The 19,567-nt window shown below is 41.8% G+C and overlaps 1 protein-coding gene across 1 annotated transcript in view; it reads left to right on the top strand.

Moving 5' to 3' along the window:
* The window catches only part of CWC27 (CWC27 spliceosome associated cyclophilin), a 240,656-nt gene that overhangs the window by 172,201 nt on the left and 48,888 nt on the right, over positions 1 to 19,567 (top strand). The window lies entirely within an intron of this gene.

The following is a 19,567-nucleotide window of genomic DNA, read 5'->3' as shown; positions in this document are numbered from 1 at the left end:
TAATCGTACTGACCCATAGAATAAAGGTAACACGTTTTTTTATCCCGCACGTTGAACGGTGCAAATTAATTTGAAAAAAATAAATTTGATTTGCGGTTTTGTTTTCTAAAGTTACTAAAAGTTAATCTAAGTTATATGTACCCCAAAATAGTGCTATTGAAAAATACGACTTGTCTCGCAAAAAGCAAGACCACAGCTACTTAGATGAAAAAATAAAAAAGTTATGTCTCCTGGTGTCAATGCCAAAATAGGATCGGTCCTTAATGGGTTAGGGTGTGATTTTGTTACACTAAATATGGCCATACACATGAGGTATCTAAAATTACTTGTTTTGCCCTCCGCTGTCTCCCTAATAAACATTTTTGTTTTACTGGGAAAAGTAGGAAAGAAGCTGCGGACATGTTGAAATTTAACATGCCTGATCCTAGCTTCCCCCGACATCTAATATTAGGGGTCCCAATAGACATTAGATTGTCAGCAGACCCACAAAAGCCCTCCAGAGCGGGCACCACTCTTTGCAGCAGCTCTCTGCTCTGGCAAGTTGAAAGCAGTCCCCAGCACGGGAATCCCCTCCATGACATTCATATGCCATAGTATAGGGGTCCGCAACCTGTGGCACGAGTGCTACAGCCTGCACATTGGGCATGGTTTGCTAGCACACTTCCTTCTCCTGGTGTCCTGCGCTGTTGTGTGCTTGGTGGCGCTAAACACAGGGAGAGAGCAGAGCTTCATTATGTTCTTGGCGGCGCTGATCACCAGGAGAGAGCGTAGTGTTTCATTGTGTTTGTCGCTTATGAACACTTGGCAAGCACACAATGCAGCACTGCTCTGTGTCCTGGTGATCAGCGCTGCCAAGAGCATAATGAAGTTCTGCACTCTCCCGGTGATAAGCGCCGCAAGGAGGGAGTTCAATAACTGCTCTATAAAAGAAAAAGTTAGTAAGAATTTGACGCTTTCTCTCCTATGTGCACCCTCCAAATATGGTGTTCAGTAGCTGCTCGCTCTACTGTGTGCAGCGCCCCCAACCTGGTGTTCAGTAGCCACGGTCTCTCCTATGATCTCCTACTGGTGTTCAGTAGCTTTGATCTCACCTGTGTGTAGTTCTCCCTAGCTGGTGTTTAGTAGCCAGGATCGCTCCTATTTGCACACCCCATTTCCCATCCCAGCTGGTGTTCAGTAGCCTCGTATGCACTACAGATGGATCATCTTTATAAAGAAAGTCAGGGACAAGGGTTACACTGAAATGTACGTTTAAATCACTGAGTAATTGGTTTGTCACATACATTGTGACAGTTTGTCTTATTTGACTTTCATGTTTTCATGGCACACTGAGTACTTCATCATTGATTTTTTTTCTTTTTTTTTATCAGCACGCCATACCAAAAAGGTTGCCTACCCCTGCCCTAGTAGGACAGCTCAATGATTTGAGAGTCAATCAGCCACAATAAAACTATTTTAAATGACATTGGCTGACCAACTTACATAGCAACTCAGCACGTTTGATTAAAATAGGCAGCCGAATAATAAAATTAGGCACTGAGCCAGGTATGGTACACGACGGAGGGAAAGAGTGAGATTTTTGTCATTGTACAGTGACCATAAAAACTCCCGGTATGAAGTAGCATTGGGTTTGTAGGGTGTTTACATCACGCAGAGTTATACCTATTTCTTGTAAAAAGAAGAATGGTGATCACAGCTCGGAGGTTTTGATAAGCAAATTTCTCATTTACGGTCATTGGTGTTTGTTTTAGAAAATCTACTGTATGCAGGGAAACCAAAAAGTATACTGGGATGCATGCAACAACCCAGGGCAAATAGTGCATGAAGAGCAATAAGCATCTCCATTTGTTAGGGCCAGGTATCTTAAGATATGTCGACCCCATGGCCTTCAGAAAATGTCACCATTTGACATTTCCTTTATAAAACCTGTCCTTTGAATTTGCTAAAAAAAAAAAACTGTTCTGGGCACAGATGGATTTAAAAGGGTTATCCAGGATTTTAAAATTGATGGCTTATCCTTCACTTGAAGGGGATAACCCCACAATACCTTGCATAGACGCTACGAAAGTAACAGCGTGTGCAAGTACGAAAGAAGTTTAAATTGATGTAAACAATGAAGAGGCTGCAACGCTTGTACGAGCGCCACAGCCCCCTCAAACGGCTGACTTGCGGGGGTGTCGAGAGTCGGACCCCCACCAATCTTATAATGATGACCTATTCTAAGGATAAGCCAGCCATTTTTTTTTTTTTTAAATCCTGTATAACCCCTTTAACGAAGAACAAGCTTTTTTTTTTTTTTTTTATGCCCCCACTGTTACCTTTTGATTTTTTTTGCCCCCGGCACAGTTTATTACCACGTCTTCCTCCCCCTCAGTGCTTCATTCGTCAAACCACACCATCTTCTCTTCTATTTTTTTCTGCCGTGTCTTTTACTTCAGCCAGTGTCAGTCAACTCTGCATAGACTGACTGCAAGAGGAAGCACACCATGACACGCAGAATAAACATTTGCTATTAATATATTATAAAACCGAGCACAGTTAACGTGCTGTATATATATTCTGCTAGACAACCTCTATTGACCTTGGATGGCTGCTCTCGCTAGCCGTTTCATTATTTATTTGGACCCTCCGTGGTTACTTTGCTATGGTACATTGCTGCATATTAGATATAAAAACATATTCTAGGAAGTGTGCCTGTTGAATATTTATTTTCCCTGGTGTCATGAAGGAATGTGTTGGAACTCTATTATGTAGTATGTAGCCTTGGGGAACAACATATTTCAGCACACTTTATTGGCGATAATTAGAGGTAAAGTTAATTGATTAAGCATGCGGTAACCAGAGAGACTTTGGAATCCCGACCTATTAGTAGCAATTGAGAACTTTGCTTGGACCTTGTTGCAGCGACCACAGATCCAGGCATTCGAACACTTTGTTTGCACAGTTGTTGTTATTCTGGATGCCATTAGACCATTTCTGAACTGTATATTCTTTATTTCAATAGAATTTCCTCCGATTGTCGGTTCACAATTAGCAATGTAACGTTGCCAAAATCAAGGGTCCGAAATGACCTTTTAGCTATTGGCAGTAAATGCTTGAAATGTCACAAAGTGTTTCAGGAGCCAGACAAAAGCAAGGAAAACGGAGAGGTGGTTTTAGCAATATTCTAGAGGTACATTATGTTCTCTAAGAATCATGGCTAGTCTGCTAGGCCGACCATAGTCGCGGTGTTCAGCAGTGGCTTGTGTGAAGCTCTTTTGTACAATTATTCCACAGCTCCCTTAAAACACTAAAAATTATTAGAAACTTGCAAGTTTAAAGAGGACCTGTCCGCTCTTTCCCCAGGTTTGTTCTAGTCCACCCTGCATCCCCCATAAAATAACAATTCTGGAGTATCTTTTCTTAGAACTCTTCATTGTGCCTTTCCTCTGTTATTACTCACCGGAAATGTATGAATAAATTGATAACTGGTTGATACTATTCACCTTGTCGATGGGATGTGAGCTGTCAATTCATACGTTTTCAGGAGGATAAGTAGAGGAACGGCTAAGAAAAGATGCGTTAACCTTATTATTTTATGAGGAATGCAAGTATTTACTAAGGCAGACATGTCAGGAGAGCAGACTGGTCCTATTTCTCCTTGGCATCCTGTTTTCACGTCCGAGGTGCACCCGTTCGGGACGCATTATCACAGATCCCTCATAGACGAGTCTATGGGCGGATACGTGAAAACGCAAGATAATAGGACATGTCCTATTTTTCCACGGACCCTCCACAAGCTCCGTTGAAACAATGGCCGTATGAATGACACCATTGAAATACATGTGTTCGTGTGACGGCCGTTGTTTCACATGAACGAGTTGCGTGCTCGTCTGAATGAGCCCTTAACCCGTTACTGACCGGCCCATCGTGTTTCTACGTCGGTCACTAACGGGTCTTATTCCGATGCCATAGACTTTTTACATTGCGGCATCGTAATAAGTAAACAGAGCAGGGAGCTGTCAAATCTCCCTGCTCTCAGCTGCTAGAGGCGGCTGGGAGCGTCCCTGCTCTGCTGGGTGAGATCGATATTCGTATCGATCTCACCTGTTTAACCCTTCAGATGCGGTGCGCAATAGCGTGCACCGCATCTGAGTGGTTTTGGAGAGAGGGAGGGAGCTCCCTCTCTCTCCCACCGGCGATACGATCGCCGAGTGTCTGTGTCTCTAATGGCAGCCGGGGGTCTAATAAAGGCCCCCAGGTCTGCCTGGAGTGAATGCCTGCTAGATCATGCCGCAGGCATGACCTAGCAGATGCCTGTCCGTGTTAAACGGACAGGCAGTAATACACTGCAATACAAAAGTATTGCAGTGTATTATAAATGCGATCGCAGAATCGCATATTATAGTCCCCTAGTGGGACTAGTAAAAAAGTGAAAAAAAAGTTTCATAAAGTTAATTTAAAAAAAAGTGAAAAAAAATGAAAAACCCAGCTTTTCCCCTTACAAACTGCTTTACTATTAAAAAAACAAAATAAAGTTAAAAAGTTACACATATTTGGTATCGCCGCGTCCGTAACGACCCCGACTATAAATCTATTACATTATTTAACCCGCACGGTGAACGCCGTAAAAAAAATAATAAAAAACTATGGAAAAATTGCTGTTTTCTGTGAATACTGACTTTAAAAAAATCTAATAAAAAGTGATCAAAAAGTCGCATCTACTCCAAAATGGTACCAATAAAAACTACAAGTCGTCCCGCAAAAAAAAAGCCCTCATACAACCGCATCGGCGAAAAAATAAAAACGTTACGGTTCTTCAAATATGGAAACACAAAAACAAATAATTTAGAAAAAAAAAGCGTTTTTACTGTGTAAAAGTAGTAAAACATACAAAAACTATACAAATTTGGTATCGTTGCAATCGTAACAACCCGCTGAATAAAGTTATTGTGTTATTTATACCACACGGTAAACGGCGTAGATTTAGGACGCAAAAAAGAGTAGCGAAATTTCAGATTTTTTTCTATTCCCCCCCAAAAAAAAGTTAATAAAAGTTAATCAATAAATAATATGTACCTAAAAATGGTGCTATTAAAAAATACAACTTATCCTGCAAAAAACAAGACCTTATACAGCTATGTCGACGCAAAAATAAGAAGGTTATAGCTCTTGGAATGAGACGATTGAAAAACGTAAAAAATAGCTTGGTCATTAAGGTCCAAAATAGGCTGGTTATTTAGGCGGTTAAGTGTGGAGAAGGTTGTGTTTATAGTCTTTGTATATAGTGCGGATTCTTCCCTCCAAATTCTTTGCCACCTTTTGTATGTCTAGTATGTCCTGAGTTCATTCCTTTTTGTCTAGGCTGCTATATGGCTTCCTAGTTTATTCGAGAAATAAAATTTGAGTCGGTCTATAGCCAATTGTTAATATTTTACTACAGCTGACCAGCACATCGTGTTTGTTTTTGGTCGTCTTTCCATTGGGAAGGGTCGCATCAGTCATTTTGATTCTTTTTAACAGCTTTCGACTGTTTCTTTATGCAAAACATTTAGAAACCTGATTCTTTTTGTAAACATTGTGTATAGTGTTTGATAATCGTTACCAGATTGTGCTTTCCAACGTGGAATTTGAGGAAGTGTTGTTAGCAGATCTTAAGAGGATACCAATCAAAAGAGTTCTCCATTGAAATGTCTGAGGATCCCATACATGATTGCCAGATACTGTGGAATTTTGTGGCAGTCTGGCAGGGGTGATAACATGTACCTGTTTGCAACTTGACATCTGCAGAGTTGTGGTCCCATTACACGGCCCGATGTGCTCGTTGATCTGCGCTCATTTGCTCGCTTTACACAGAGCAATAATTGAGTTTTAATGCTGCATAAACGAGCAGATCAGCGAGCGTTTGGTCGTTCATCAGCTGATCGTTGCCCTGATTACACAGGCCAATGATTGGGAACGAGCGCTCGTTTGTCCGATCATTGGCCCTTTGGCTGTCAGCCACAGACATCCTGTCTCAGTTCCTATAACATGGAACAAACCATAGACTTTATTTCTGCCGACGTGTTTGGGTCAAATTAAAGGGAATGTGTCGCTAGAACTATTTTTTTATTATTTTTTTTTTTAGTTAAACAATTATTATTTAACTGATTACACATTGGTTTAATTTTTTAAATTTTTTCACAAGTCAGGAAATATTATAAATTAGAGTCTAATTTATAACATTTCCATGTGCTGGCCACTAGAGGGAGCAGTTCCCAAAATTGCAGCATGGTCAATTGCTCATTGCTTTATACTGCAAATTTGGGGTAGACACAGAAGTGTCTAGTGTCCTCACACAATCCCCCTCCCTTCTTCTGGCTAGTGCCAGGAGAAGGAGGGGTTTGCATCTTCAAACCTCCTACACTGTGTGCCGCCATTTTCTGAGCGACTGCACAGTGTAGGAGGATTAGATACAGTGCTCAGCAGACAGTATCACACGAGCACACACGGACATAATACACACATCTCATACACGAACATAAATTACCTTCTCCTGCCTCCGCTCCTATTGCCTGGGCTTTCTCTTCCTTGAACATATGGCCGGAAGCTGCGGCTGGAAGTCGTCATCTTACTGTCCAGCAGCGGCTTCCGGTCCACATGAAAATGGCGCCGGATTTCGCTCTGCAAAGGAGGTTCAGTTTGGTCTGTGTGGGAGCGGGGCATGCGCCGTTCCCACACAGACGGCGTATGCTTCAGAGAATGGAACGGCTCCTGTTCGTATTCACTATGGGGATGTATGTGCCGTATTCCATCTCTGTATGTGTCGTTAATCGACACAAACGGAGATGAAAAAAAAAAATGTCAGCCCCCATAGTGAAGTAAAAGTAAGAACAAAGTAAAAAGTAGAACATGAGAACACAAATAAATAAGAATTTATGTTAATATCATATTAAAAGCAATATGATAAAAAATAAAAAAAAATCATGACGCCTTCCCCTTAAATCTTGCATACATACTATACAAATGTAAGAAAAGCTACAGCAATTGTCCCCAGATCTTTAAAATTCCTGGGTGCCATTATCTGAAAATTGTCTAAAGCTGTAGCATATGCTGGCCGATAAGCCGCATGAAGGTGTGGTTAGGTCCATATATAAAGGCCATAAGTTTCAATAGCGTTTCCTGGATGGGCGGCCATTTTATTTTGGGTTTAAAAGAATAACATATAGGTAGAGTGCCAGTAGACAATATGATTCTTACAAATAAAAGAGCTATTTTTAATGAACTCGCAGTATCAATGAATATACATAATAAGGTGGAGGTCTCCAACCTTTTGTAGGTTGTGACCACTTGTAAATACAATAGACAGTGTAGAGCCATATTATGTATTAAAAGGAAAAAAAAACTATTAAAGGTATGAACAAGGCTGAAAGCATGCTGTTGAAGTGAATCTGTCAGCTTAATATACTGCCCTATGTAAGGGCAATGTTACAGGTCCATGCTACTCATTGCCAAAACGGCACAAAACTATTTTGTGCCGTTTTGCTAAATAGGGAGGTGAAATAATGCAGTGGACTCATGGTTATGAGTCCAGTGTATTCATAGCGCAAGCACTCCCCCCGACTTCTCTCTACGGAGACTGACAGGCTGCTGTGTATACATGTATACATAGTAGCTTGTCATTCCCTGGAATGAAGGGTTGGGGGAGCCCTCCCCTCATGAATATGGTGGACACTAGTAATACTATGACATCACTGGGGCCACTAGTGCACAATGGCCAACAGCTGGGGAACTACATGTAGGGGGAGTCACGTGGCACCTAAGTCACTGGTTGCGGAAAACTGGTATTCATTAACAAAAGATTATTTCTTCACTGGATCAGACCCAGCATGGTGCAAATTATGTGTTTTGCCTTCAGTATAATTAAAATATGTTATTAACCAGGGAAAGGTGTTTGTCAGAGAATAAGTGAGATATATTAATAGAAAAAAACCAATTGCAGCATCGCTCTTTTCATTTTAGATCCATTGTGCAGGATTAACACAAGTATTTCAGGAAACATTTACAGGTCTACTTAGATGCATCTGTTATTTATGTGGGCACAAAGATCTAAGGGAGGATCCTGAAATATGTGGAGTATCTAGTCCGGCTTTGAGGTTGTTTCAGGTAAAACATAAGAAAAAGGAATATAAAAGTATCTGGCAGAAGCAGATGACATCACAATGCTATCAACAGATTTACGTTTCGGATGTCTACGGTTTAGGGTCACCGGAGCAGCCCAGCTTGATGTTCTAGTATCGCACTTTATGGAGGTGACACACACAAATACATGTCCCTACAGAGAGTCTATGGTCCTGCTGCGTACATTGAAGGAAACTGCATTCCCATTCACTGGACGAGCACGTAGAAACAAACATATCCATGAAGCTTCTATGCCCAAGATCACGGCTTAGGGACCGCGATGACATGGACAGTGCACTGAAGAATTACACTACTTTCTGTGCTGAAGCACATAAGCCACTTTAAGAGAAACCTTGAACCGTAGATTCACAATTTTGCCTGAAGTGTTCCTTTAATAGTTCGTGTATTATGCTTTTTGTGCAAGATGGAAGGGGGTGGTACATGACTCAGGGCTTCGAAGAATACCAAAGAGATTATTAGTCAGGCCCCTCTCTAGGCATAACACAGTTCATCAGGTTTGCTTAAAGTGTTCCTTTAAATAAAACCGATGTAATGAATCATCTCAAATATACGGCTGTAACCTGAAACATGCGCCTTTTACAAGCAAAAACAGCCAAGGCTTGAAAGGGAGCCTGTCCTCAAGTTGGATCTGACCAATAGAATTTGTTCCATCGGTTGTAATAGTTAGAGGACTTCTTCTAAAATGTTCTCGCATTAAAAAGAAACTAGATGATAAATGTATTTGGTGGGAAAACCCCTTTTAAATACCAGTATTTTATCATTTATTCACTTATACGGGAAAATAGAGCGATAGACGTAAACAAAATTCTAAAGAAGCGGAGCAATTTTCCAAAAGGAAAAGTAATTCTAATCATTACAGATATTGTGTAACATATACCCTTTAACAGCTAAAATTAAACATGAACACCTACCCAGGTTTTATGGGGTGTATTCACAAGCTGCATATTTTGTTGCAGAAATTTCTGCAACTGAAAGGGCTTGTGCACACGTAACAGAATTGCTGCGTATTTTCTGCAGCAATTCCGTTACGTGTGGTCAAGCCCAAAATCAGTTCTTTTCATCTGTGGTTGGATGGGGTTCAATGTGGTTGTTTCTGCAGCAAACAGAAGATGAATGGAACTGATTTTCAGTCGCAGAAATTTCTACAACAAAATCTGCCGCGTGTGGATCTACGCAACTGTGCTCATAGAAAGATATGCCAACCTTCCAGTCGGGGGAACCAGAAGACGTATGCCTTATTCCCCTGACTCGGGAAGAGTACTGTGTGACCACTCATGACTCTGTGGAATGATGGTTGGGGCTCACAAAGACTATTTTTCATCCCATGACGAGGGCTACAGATAGAAACTCTGTTGCAATTTCACACACTATATCAGCTTTATTAGGGCATCTGTAAAATTAACCTATGTTAAGGAGCTTGTCACAATGATCCGTCCTTTAAGGCTTTATTTAACTTTGTATTAGAGCTTATCAGGGATGCACGATGCATCGAAACTTCAATACTGTTTCGATACTGTGCATCCCCAAATGGTTCGATACCATTGTTTCATGTATTTCGATACTAAGCAATGCGGCTGCACACCTCATGCTGACCGCGTGCGCGCACTTGTTGTCAGGAGCGCGGCAATGGCTGTATTACACAGCTGCAGCCACGCTCTAACGGCGGAGATGAGAGAAACCTGTCATATCCACCGTTATTCCCCTGAATGCTGCGATCAAAGCTGACTGCAGCATTCAGGAGAAGGGGGGATGCACCTTGGATCGCATCACAGGGAATTCCAGTGACGCGATTGAGGGACATACCATATATGGGCAGACAGCCCAGGGTCCATTGAAGAACCACAGTGCTATCTGACTAGATTTCCTGTTGTTAGGGCATACTTAGGTATGTCCTAACAACTGCCTGTGTACTATCAGTACACAGGCTAATGTACTGTAATATAGAGATATGCCAGTACAAGTTTAAAAATAAAGTAATATTAAATGTAAAAAAATACACATACACCTTTTTTTACAATAAACATTAAAATAAGTCTCAATACATAAAACATATACATACTCGGTATTGGCGCGGCCGTAATAACCTGCACAACATTTTTTTTGTGTCATTTATGATGTGTACGCAGTAAAAAATAAAAACTACTTTAACTTATTAATGTAAGGCACGAGGTGCGATGAATTTAACCTCCATGGGCCTCACATTAATAGTAATTAACCCCATCATGTACCTTACACATTAACTCATTATGACTGAGAAACATGATGGGGTTAATTACTATTAATGTGAGGCACATTCAAAATTCATCACACCTCGTGCCTCACATCAGAAAATGGAAGAACTTTTATTTTATTACTGTTGGCAAAGTATCGTTTTGGTATCGAAATCGCAATACTAAACTAAGTATCGGTATCGAAGTCCAAATTCTGGTATCCTGACATCCCTAGAGCTTATTCAGACGAGCTTATTATACATCCGTGTGTGGTTCGTTAATAAAACAGACCGCACATGGACCCATGCAATTCAATGGGGCTGTTCACACGGCTGTTTTAACAAACTGTGCGAAGGGCCCGTGGAAAAATAGAACATGTCCTATTTTCTTCCGTTTTCACAGATCCCTCAATAGGCTCGAGTCTGAGGGATCTGTGAAAACGGGTTCCGCACGGGTGTGACTCGGATGTGAAAAACTGCAGTTTTTCACGTCCGAGTTTACACTCGTTCCTCTGAATAAGCCCTTAAATTATAAATTCTCAGTTGTGTGCTTTTTAGGTAACCTCGTGCAGTCCTTCTTAGGTTTGCTTTGTACCATAATCTTTCATTTTATACAATTGTTTTCTTTTGACTGCTTTCGTTTTCTTTTTCCTCTAAGAAGGATGGGACTACTAAACAGATTAGCAGGATGCCATTTTTCTTTGCAAGTGAATTCCAGTGTGTGAGGGAGTCATTGATCCTATAACACAAGGGGAAGTTATGACGGTCTACTAGAAAAGCATCTGTTACAGAGGTCTGTCTGAATGAACAGGAACTTACATTACACAAAGCTGTTTTAATCATTGGAGAATACATTGAATGGGATCTTAATCTTGTCTTTGGAAGTTGTATTGTAGAGCTCCCATAACGTTACCAGTACATTTAGTACATCCTCTGTGGTTGTCTGTCATCACTGAAATAATGGTTTCCCCTTTAAGAAGGATATTTATAACATATACTGGAAAGTCTAGGAATAGAATTGGCTGTGTAAATGATTAAAGCCCTTTATGAACATGAACCTGCACGTGCATCTGTGGACCTGTACTTGCGTTTATCAGGTTTTGCACAATATAATTACCATAATCAATATTAGACCGCACATACAGTGGATATAAAAAGCCTACACACCCCTGTTAAAATGCCAGGTTCTTGTCATGTCAAAAAATCAGTCCAAGATGAATCATTTCAGAATTTTTCCACCTTTAATGTCACCTATAATCTGTACAATTGTATTGAAAAACAAACTGAAATCTTTTAGGGTGGAAAAATAAAGAACAAAAATAATGTGGTTGCATAAATATGCACACCCTTAAACTATTACTTTATTGAATTACCCTTTGATTTTATAACAGCATTCGGTCTTTTTTGGGTAGAAGTTTATCAGCATGGCACATCTTGGCAATTGTTGCCCACTCTTCCTTGCAAAAGCGCTCCAAATCTGTCAGATTGCGAGGGCATCTCCTGTGTACAGCCCTCTTCAGGTCACCCCACAGATTTTCAATGGGATTCAGGTCCGGGCTCTGGCTGGGCCATTCCAAAACTTTGATCTTCTTCTGGTGAAGCCATTCTTTTGTTGAAGCCATTCTTTTGTTGATTTGGAGATATGCTTTGGGTCGTTGTCATGCTAAAAGGGGAAATTCCTCTTCAGCTTCTGCAGGTTTTTTGCCTATATTGCCTGATATTTGGATCTCTTCATGATTCCCTGCACCTTGACTAAAGCCCCAGTTCCAGCTGCAGAAAAACAGCCCCAATGCATAATGCTGCCTCCACCATGCTTCTCTTTTGGTGATGTGCAGTGTTGGCTTTGCGCCAAACATACCTTTTGGAATTATGGCCAAAAAGTTCAAACTTTGTCTCTTCAGACCATAACACATTTTCCCACATGCTTTCTCACATTCTTTGTTAGAAAAGGGTTCCGTCTTGCCACCTTACTACACAGCCCAGACATATGAAGAATACGAGAGATTGTTGTCACATGCACTAGACAACCAGTACCTGCCAGAATGTCCTGCAGGTCCTTTAATGTTGCTGTACGCCTCTTGGTAGCCTCCTGGACCAATGTTCATCTTGTCTTTTCATCAAGTTTTGAGGGGCGTCCAGTTCTTGGTAATGTCACTGTTGTGCCAACTGTAATCCACTTCTTGATGACAGTCTTCACTGTGTTCCATGGTATATCTAATGCCTTGGAAATTATTTAGTACTTTTCTCCTGACTGATGCCTTTCAACAATCAGATGTGTTTTGTAGCTCTTTACGGACCGTGGCTTTTGCTGTCACATGCAACAAAGAAAATGTCAGTAAAATCCTAATAGAACAGCTGAACTTTATATGGGGTTACTCAGAATCAAATTAAATAATGGCATCTGTGTACTGACTACTATTTAACTTGAGTTTAAATGTGATTGGCTAATTCTGAACACAACCACAATTATAAGAGGGTGTACGCACATTATTGTAGTTCTGTTATTTTTATTTTTCCCCTCTAAAGGATTTCAGTTTGTTTTTCAATGGAATTGTACAGATTATAGGTGACATTAAAGGTGGAAAAAGTTCTGAAATTATTTATCTTGGACTGTTTTTTTGGCATGACAAATACCTGGCATTTTAACAGGGCTGTGTAGACTTTTTATATCCACTGTATATACACTACCGTTCAAAAGTTTAGGGTCACTTAGAAATTTCCTTATTTTTGCAAGAAAAGCACAGTTTTTTTTCAATGAAGATAACATTAAATTAATCAGAAATACACTCTATACATTGTTAATGTGCTAAATGACTATTCTAGCTGCAAACGTCTGGTTTTTAATGCAATATCTACATAGGTGTATAGAGGCCCATTTCCAGCAACCATCACTCCAGTGTTCTAATGGTACATTGTGTTTGCTAACTGTGTTAGAAGGCTAATGGATGATTAGAAAACACTTGAAAACCCTTGTGCAATTATGTTAGCACCGCTGTAAACAGTTTTGCTGTTTAGAGGAGCTATAAAACTGACCTTCCTTTGAGCTAGTTGAGAATCTGGAGCATTACATTTGTGGGTTCGATTATACTCTCAAAATGGCTAGAAAAAGAGAGCTTTCATGTGAAACTCGACAGTCTATTCTTGTTCTTAGAAATGAAGGCTATTCCATTCGAGAAATTGCCAATAAACTGAAGATTTCCTACAACGGTGTGTACTACTCCCTTCAGAGGACAGCACAAACAGGCTCTAACCAGAGTAGAAAGAGAAGTGGGAGGCCCCGCTGCACAACTGAGCAACAAGTCAAGTACATTAGAGTCTCCAGTTTGAGAAATAGACGCCTCACAGGTCTTCAACTGGCAGCTTCATTAAATAGTACCCGCAAAACGCCAGTGTCAACGTCTACAGTGAAGAGGCGACTCCGGGATGCTGGCCTTCAGGGCAGAGTGGCAAAGAAAAAGCCATATCTGAGACTGGCTAATAAAAGGAAAAGATTAATATGGACAAAAGCACACAGACATTGGACAGAGGAAGATTGGAAAAAAGTGTTATGGACAGACGAATCGTAGTTTGAGGTGTTTGGATCACACAGAAGAACATTTGTGAGACGCAGAACAACTGAAAAGATGCTGGAAGAGTGCCTGATGCCATCTGTCAAGCATGGTGGAGGTAATGTGATGGTCTGGGGTTGTTTTGGTGCTGGTAAAGTGGGAGATTTGTACAAGGTAAAAGAGATTATTGAATAAGGAAGGCTATCACTCCATTTTGCAACGCCATGCCATACCCTGTGGACAGCGCTTGATTGGAGCCAATTTCATCCTACAACAGGACAATGACCCAAAGCACACCTCCAAATTATGCAAGCTGGTATTCTATCTGGAATGGAGTGGCCAGCGCAGTCACCAGATCTCAACCCCATAGAGCTGTTGTGGGAGCAGCTTGACCGTATGGTACGCAAGAAGTGCCCATCAAGCCAATCCAACTTGTGGGAGGGGCTTCTGGAAGCATGGGGTGAAATTTCTCCCGATTACCTCAGCAAATTAACAGCTACAATGCCAAAGGTCTGCAATGCTGTAATTGCTGCAAATGGAGCATTCTTTGAGGAAAGCGAAGTTTGAAGGAGAAAATTATTATTTCTAACCTTGTCAATGTCTTGACTATATTTTCTAGTCATTTTGCAACTCATTTGATAAATAGAAGTGTGAGTTTTCATGGAAAACACAAAATTGTCTGGGTGACCCCAAACTTTTGAATGGTAGTGTACATATAATTAATTGATATACCTTTGTTAACTTTTTTTGGAGGGAAATAGAAAAACCACACTTTTTTGTGTTCCAAATTTACGCCGTTTACCGTGTGGTATAAATAACACAATAACTTTATTCAGGGGGTTGTTACAATTGCAACAATACCAAATTTATATTGTTTTCTTATGTTTTACTACTTTTACATAGTTAACATTTTTTTCAAAATTATTTGTTTTCGTGCCTCCATATTTCAAGACCGATAACTTATTTATTTCTCCGCCGATGCAGTTGTATGAAGGCAGGATTATTTTATTTTTTACGGCGTTCACAGTCCGGTTTAAATAATGTCATAACTTTATGTTTGGGGTCGTTACGGATGCGGCAATACCAAATATGTGTAACTTTTTAACGTTTTTCTTTTTTTTTTTTTAAATATCCTTTTTATTATCAGTTTTCACATTTTCTTACAAACATTTCACGTAAAAGTTACATCATGAGTGCGCAGCACTCTACTTTCATGAAATTAACTTTGAATTAAATTCAACATAACACATAAACATACAAACATATGAACATGGCATAATTGTCTATCTTCAGATGGACCGAAAGCATGACTTCCCCCAACCCCAACACGACCTAGGTCATTAATAAGTTTCTACTCATCCTTTTTCCCCCAGCTGATCAGAGTTGCAACCCCCCTAAAGTGCCTGCCAAGAGCTGTGTACAATACCACTTTGTGTACTGGAAGGGCCTAACAATTTCCACTATTTCGGCTGCTGTACATTGCGATTCTATGAATGTTTGCCACTTGTCAAATAGCTTCTTGGTTCCCGTTTCCTTCCGCCTTTCCACCTCCACCCTCTCAAGAACCAATAACTGTTTCATCCGCGACACAATCATTTCTAATCCCGGCATGTCTGCCTCAAGCCATTTACTCAGGAGGCATCTCAAGGCTACCAGTAGAACCGTGTGCACCAGCACGGGAGGTGATCTCACTCCTCGAACACCCTCTTCCTCCGGCGGCCGCGCCTGATGGAATAGTAGCGCTTGCGGCGTCATTGGGAGATTCGTTTTCCAATGGTCCTCAATATATTTCTGTACCATCCCCCAAAATCGTTTCGTATGTACACACCCCCACACTCCATGCCACAAATTCGTCAGTGGTGTATTGCACTTGGGACAACTTGTAATGCGGTCAGGGAAAGATTGTGAAGGCAGAATATTAAAGCCATATATAGCTGCATGCATCAACTTAAAATAGGTTTCCCTCCAGCTCTCATTTATCACACTCTTCCGTACCGTCTCCCAACCCCCCAGTATGATCTCTCCTATACCTGGATCCTGAGTCCACCGTTCCCAGCTTTTAAAACTAATCCTTGATTGCGGCCGAACAAAACCATCTCTCACTGCTCCATACAGCCCCGAAATGGTCGCCCGCCCAGTTGTTGGACCCATGACCTCATCCAGAGTGTGCGAGGTAGCTTCCTTACTCAAATCCCTGAGCCTGGAGGTGCAAAATGCTCGTACCTGAAGTACTTGCAAAAAATTGACCCTCCCTGCTATGTGTCTGAGTTTAGTGGTGATTTCCTCCCCAGTTAACCACCTCTTTTCCCCTGTGTGCATAAGATCCCCTGCATTTCCCATGCCTACCCTCCCCCATGAGGCAATTCCGTTCCCCTTGTCTATTCCCGGTAAAAACTCTGGATGTCCGCTTAACGGCATATATTTCGAGACCAGGTGAGGCAGCCCAAACTGTTTACGTACCACTTTCCAAGCTAGAACTGTATCTCTCAATACAATGGAGGTTTTGAGACGGCACGGAAGAGAAGCAACTCTACAATGTAACAAAGCTTTTAGGTTCCAGGGTGAGGCATACTCCCTTTCCAGATCTAAGTTGGAATAATTGCTTGTTTCATGAAGCCAATCTACTACATGGCGAAAAAGACAAACCACATTATAACCCCTGACATTCGGAAAGTTCACACCCCCTTCTTGTTTACCCATCATAAGCTTGGTAAGTGCTATGCGCGGCCTTTTTCCTGCCCATATAAATTTAGTGAATGAAGCCGTGAGTTTCGAGACATCCACATGCTTTAATAATAGAGGAAGTGTTTGAAAGGGGTATAGCAATCTGGGGAAACTAACCATCTTAATCAGATGGCATCTTCCCAGGAGGGACAACGGCAATTGGCCCCATCTAGTGAGTTCCGCTTGTATTTTTTTAATTAACGGGGGATAATTTAGGCCATACAGAGTGTTTGGTGCCCTCCCTATTTTGATACCCAGATAAGTAATGCAGTGTTCAACCGGTGATATCCCGCAACCCAAGGATTGCCAAAAGGTCTTAGGCAATGGCCTGCCCAACTCCAGCAGTTCGCTCTTAGCTATGTTGACTTTATATCCCGAACATTGTCCAAATTCCTGTAAAAATTGAAAAACCTTCCCTAAATGCTCTTGAGGATTCGACATAAAAAGTATGACATCATCAGCGAACAGGGCTAATTTCACTGCACAAGACCCTACTTGAATGCCTCTAAACATATCCGATTCCTCCAGGTATCTAGCCATAGGTTCCAATGCCAGATTGAATAACAGGGGTGATAGGGGGCAACCCTGTCGTGTTCCTTTATGTAATTGGAAGGGATCTGATAGGAACCCTGAGGAGGGAACACGTGCTTGCGGGCCATTGTAGACTCCCTTCAGGAAGACCCGGAAGTCTCCCCGAATGTTCATTTTGTCTAGCACCATCCCCAGCCATTCCCATTGTATGTTATCAAAGGCTTTCTCTGCGTCTAGCGCTAAAAGTGCCGGCCTGGTACCTGGCTGGGGATCATGCCCGACTGTTTCTAGCACCGTCAACACCTTGCGTAAATTTGTCACTGCTGCCCTGCCCTTTACAAATCCTACTTGGGACTTTCCCACCAGTATGGGTAGATACATAGCCAGCCGATTAGCCAGAATTTTTGTGAGCAATTTCTGATCTTGGTCTATCAGCGAAATGGGACGGTACGACCCCGGGTCAAGAGGATTCTTCCCCTTCTTGGGTAACACCTTTAAATGCGCTACTTTAGCCTCTGCTGGTAAAGCCCCCGTGCCTAGTAAAATATTATAGTATGCCACCAAGGTAGGACTGATTTCCTCTCTCAGAGATTTAAAAAACTCCCCTGTGAATCCATCCGGACCCGGGGCCTTTCCGTTAGATAAGGTCTTAATGGCGCTCCAGACTTCCTCTAATGTAATCTCTGCGCTTAAGTGACCATTTTGCTCCTGGGTGAGCCCTGGCAGCTTCACCTTCTCCAAAAATTCCCTCCCTTTTTGGAGATCTATGGGTGTTTCTGAGTAAAGGGCTTGGTAGTACTTACTTAATATGGTATTGATTTTTTTTTGGTCTGAAGTAGGAGTTCCATTTGATTCATTAAGTGTTGATATGTGCGACGGTGCATACCTCCCTTTTGCTAATCGCGCTAATAATTTGCCCGCTTTATTGCCGAAACGCATTAAATCGGCATCAAATTGGGACCGGTAAATACTCTCTCTTTTGTCTAACCACTGATCAAACTGTCGCTTGGCTTCCCTCCATTCCTCCCCCAATGGCAGTGATGGAGAGTGTAGAAATGCTGTGTATGCACACCGTAATCTGGCGCTCGCTGCCTTGTATCCTTCGGTCGTCTTACGTTTAAGATTAGCCATATATTGCATGATTTTTCCTCGTATTACCGCTTTAGCTGTATGCCAATACAATGACTGTTCCGAGCGATGCGATACATTATCCCCATCAAATTCCATCCACCACCCCTTAAGCTTCTGTATAAAGCCCTCATCCTTTGCCAGAAAGGCGGGAAACCTCCAGATAAAATCCGTTCCTCTAGCTACTGTGTCGGCCAAGGTAATGGTAACCGGAGCATGGTCCGAAATGACTAGATCTTCAATTGTCGCTTCACGTAAACGCCGCGATAATGCGTCACTAACTAGCAAGTAATCAATACGCGACCATGACTGATGAACATGGGAGAAATGTGTATATTCCCGCGCATCTGGGTGTAGACTCCTCCACGCATCTGTTAGGGCCGTGTGTCTTAAAAAGTCGGGCAAGATCTTATCTCTATTTCTCTGCTAACTAGTCCCTGCGCTCCTATCCTCCTTTGAAGACCTTACAGTGTTAAGGTCTCCCCCTAGAATCAAAAACCTAGTGCGATCCTGCTGGAGTTGGGATTCCAAATGACCAAAAAAAACAGTGTTAACCGTATTTGGGCCATACACATTATGAATACTGACGGTTTCCCCTGCATGCTCCATCACTAGATGGATCCAACGGCCCTCGTCATCCCGCTCCTGGGACACCAGTGTAAACACAAAATTTTTATTTACCAAAATTATAACTCCCGCCTTACCCTCCCTTGCCGGCGAGCCAAAAACCTGACCCACCCAGAATTTTTGCAAATACTTAAACTCCGGCTCGGTAAGGTGAGTTTCCTGCAATAAGGCCACATCTGGGTGCAATCTTTTCATGTGCCGTAAAAGTTTGGTCCGTTTCTGTGGGGATCTCAGCCCTTTAACGTTCCAAGAGACTATTTTCATGTTATTGGGCCATGTATAAGATGAGCTAAAGTGCCTAAAAGTCGTGCTAAGTTCGGAAAGTCAGATCCGTCTTTTTCCAAATGCCATGTATAAACATTAACAACATAACCAAAACCCGGCTTATAAGCCAGAACCAACAAGGCCAACCGGCCCTTATCTAACGAAACCCTCAAATCACCTGCGGCAAGGGTTAGCAGCCCTTTCATACCCACTGGTGTACGTGACTTCACTTTTTTCTGTTATGTCAGAACACGCCCCTCCCTCCCCCTCCCCCCCAGCCTGCACATATGACTCCTTTCCTGAGGAAGTAACACCTGCCCTTGCCCCCTCAATACCTCTTTGTCGCCTGTGCACACTCTTATACATTTCCATATCA

Source organism: Rhinoderma darwinii, chromosome 1 (assembly GCF_050947455.1).
Source record: "Rhinoderma darwinii isolate aRhiDar2 chromosome 1, aRhiDar2.hap1, whole genome shotgun sequence".
NCBI lineage: Eukaryota > Metazoa > Chordata > Amphibia > Anura > Rhinodermatidae > Rhinoderma > Rhinoderma darwinii.
The sequence above is the reverse complement of the archived record's forward strand: the minus strand, read 5'-3'. Positions and strand labels throughout refer to the sequence as shown.